Genomic DNA, 3666 nt, shown 5'->3' with positions numbered 1-3666 from the left:
ATTGAGTAAATGTAGAAATGTATTAATGTAAACAAATAAATGCTCGGTGTACTTAACTTTTATATATTTTTGAATTAATATCATTTAAACATCATCATCGTATAATATCGCTGTGCATATTGTGCATAGAGCACTGCATTGTTACACTAAATGCAGCGTTTATCAATCATTTGTTGCATTACTACATATTTTACTGAGTTTTAAAATATTTTTTCTATGTTTTTTACTATGTTTATTACCATATTTTTTACTACATTTTTCACTAAGTCCACTACCTTCATTATTGTTTCTGCATTTTAATAAGTAATTTTTTCACTGTCTTAGAACGGGGTAAAAACCCTAGTTAGATAGACAAAGCAACTTTGTATAAATTATAATTTTATTTATGGGTATAATATGATATTAATAAATTAATAAATTAATTTACGTATAGTTTATATTAACAAATTACAACAGGGATGGAGAATACCTTAAATAAGGGAATATGGAAGTCAAGGCATTTAAAGGGCTTATGACCTGTCATTGGCTGGTTTAAGTGGCCACTTTACACACTGTGTAACATTCACCATTTTGCCTATGTTTGAACATCCATATTTCTTCAATTATTCCATCTGTTGATTTTAGTGAAGTTTAAGAGCTGAAACCTTTATTGTTGTAAAGAGATTCATCTGACTGAATTATTTCACATACAAGGCGACGCCTGAAAACAATTTTTCAATTTTTAAACTTCTTCTTGGACCAGTTGGTTTCATTAAAATATTTGTCCAAATGTTCATAGACAAAAGACTGGATTTCACCCCCTCGGGGGTCATTAAGATTAAAAAATTACAATAGGTATGGACAAAAGTTTATACGTATTGTGTATTAAGTTTTAAACATTAATAATACGAGCTTTTTAAATATGGTTTTACTAAAACTTGAAATGGATGTTCAAGTTAGATTAACGTTATTTTAATGACAATTTCATTTTACTCTGTAAGATTTATTAAGTGATTAATTTAACAGTAGCTTGCCCCCCACATACCGCACACCGCATCTGAGGACATTAGCCTCCTTGGCGGTGCCCACATTCTCGGAAAAGTTGCTCGTTGCCGATCGAGAATAGCTGCCCAAAGAAGCTCTCTGTAATCTGGTAGCCTTAGCATCTTTTTGCTGAAAGAACGCAATCCAGAAGCACATAATTTGCCCATCATTGGATTGAGAAAAGAAGGAAATGGATTCTTTACTGACTGGGATTAAATTGATTGGACATGGAATTCGCGAAATGATTATAAAATTTTTGAAAATGAAATTCTTTTTGGAAGGCGCCATAGCTGTATAACAGGGCCACAGGAGTTGTTAATTTAACAATAAATAATTATATATTATTATCAGAATTCAATCAGTCAACTTATAATAACCACGTATTGTTGTAAACAAACAATCATATACTAATATATACTCACACATTCGTACTTTTTGTTGTTGTTTTTATACAGAAACATTTAAATAATTTTGATTAAATTAAAAATACTGTTTGCTACTAGTAATTTATTTTATTGCCTACCGTTTTCTGAGCTAATAGGTGTAAATTTATCCTGTTTTATAATTTTATCAGTCAACCTAAATCTAATAAAAGAGGTACTAAATTACTTGTTCGTCAGGTGTTAGAAATTGGTCAGAAACCCGTCGGTAATAAAAAAAAATGATAAATAATTGAAAATAAACATTTTCAATTAAATTTTCATTACATACCACAAAATTAGTGCTTCAAATATAAAAGTTTGAAAACACATTTTTGTTTTTTTGATTTTTCGAAATATTTTAGTTTTGGCGCTCATTTTTAACCAAATTAAATATTAAATGTTAACATTCGTTGTGTCCACTTTAAAAAAATAAATCAATGACCATCAAAAGCAAAACAAAATGGTAAAAGTCGTCATTCGAAAGAAGATTTACGAGACATTGTGTTAGCTTTTACGTAACACAAACATTATTTTACTATTATAAGCCTTCAAACTGAAATTTGCAGCAGACGAACATGAGCGTTTTCTACACCACCGTTCTGTCCTATTCGCGTTCAATTAATCGGAACAAAGTTGCTAAAGCTGCTCGCGATATTTGCGTAGTGTACAGTGAATATTCCGTGAATAATTGACTTGTATTAAAATAATGAAAGTAAATACTTTATTAACTAATTTGCCGTAACTTTTTTTGTTTTCTTTTGTTCTCTTCGTTTGGAAAAAACGGATAGAACTTATGTTAACACTTTGTATCCCGGAGCCGTGTAAACACCTGGATTATATAACCATGCGTTGAGTCCTGGTCCCGTGTTTTCACGTGGTTTACCAACTGTCTAAAAAAGTGCATTTTATTGACATCTAGTGACTTTTATTAGTACTTTTTCGCTGCTGGTAAACCATGTGAAAACACGGGACCGGGACACAACGCGTGGTTATTATAATCGTGTGTTTATACAACAACTGCTCCGGGATACAAACAACATTGTGCGAACATTGCAATGTGTGGCTCTCCATAAAGGCCAATGTCGGCAAAACTATCATACTAAAATGTTTGATTAAATTATTTCAAATTAATATGACTAGTTTCAATCAATTTAACCTAGTATTTTCATAATTATGACACTTTTAAGAAACCCTTCACAAAGCATGAAATTTCACGAAAATGGGCCGGGCTCAGGGTAAATTCTATGTGTATTCAGAGGCGGTGCTCAAAGTGTTGAAACCCAATACTTACTACCAATTAGACAATAGAATAATGCTGTAATATAATGAGGGTCGTACCGTGGACCTCTAATTCCTAAGCACCATTAGAAATACTTCGTACACAGTGGATCATGGTTCACTGTAAACTACGGTATTTGATCAACAATACTCGGTCATTTTGATTTTCTAGTCAAACAAACACAAATTACTAATATAAAGTTAAATGTTGAAAAAAAATAAAAAAATAAGACAACTTAGAAATCTTATAAATTAAAAAAGCGATTCATAATAAGAAAACAATAATTAATAACCAAATAAACAATATTTCTTTAGTCCTCTCCTGTCTTACTTCGAAAATAGTGATATCAAATTACCACTCGTGTAAGGAAAAAAAACACTTGATTTATTGGGTCCACGTGTAGTATTTAGTGAACATGATAGAAATAAAATAAAAAGGAATCAATTTATTAGTTACATAAACCTTGACAAGCTTGTTTGCTTTGAAACCGGTCGGTGAAAAATAAAAATTAGTGGTTAAAAACAAAGTTGTTTTATTTATTTTATTACAAATTACTAAGTTTGTTCATGATAGTGATACTTTAATATGCAACCCAAATTCATTATCACCCGGCCAGTGGTGATGTGTTTGCCCTATGAGACCTTCTTACTGTGAGCAAGATTAATTGGTCTTGCTTATACTTTTACGTCCAGGGTACATGATTCACTGTACCCACCTGAGCCACCGTCGCACTGTGGACGAAATTAACGAAAAACCCAATTTAAGTGGTCTTCAAGAATTCAATAAAATTATTTTTTTTATTTTTGTTTTAAGTGTATCATTATCGCCCATGTAAAAATTGTGTTAGTTTTATTTGGTCAGAGCGCATAATGGCAGCTTGGCAACGTCGCAAAACGGGCCGTACTCTGGATGTTCGGCATTGCATTTTTCAGTTCGCTCCGA

Source organism: Micrasema longulum, unplaced genomic scaffold, assembly GCF_059751315.1.
Source record: "Micrasema longulum isolate JH-2025_06_02 unplaced genomic scaffold, ASM5975131v1 h1tg001444l, whole genome shotgun sequence".
Taxonomy (NCBI): Eukaryota; Metazoa; Arthropoda; class Insecta; order Trichoptera; family Brachycentridae; genus Micrasema; species Micrasema longulum.
The sequence above is the reverse complement of the archived record's forward strand: the minus strand, read 5'-3'. Positions refer to the sequence as shown.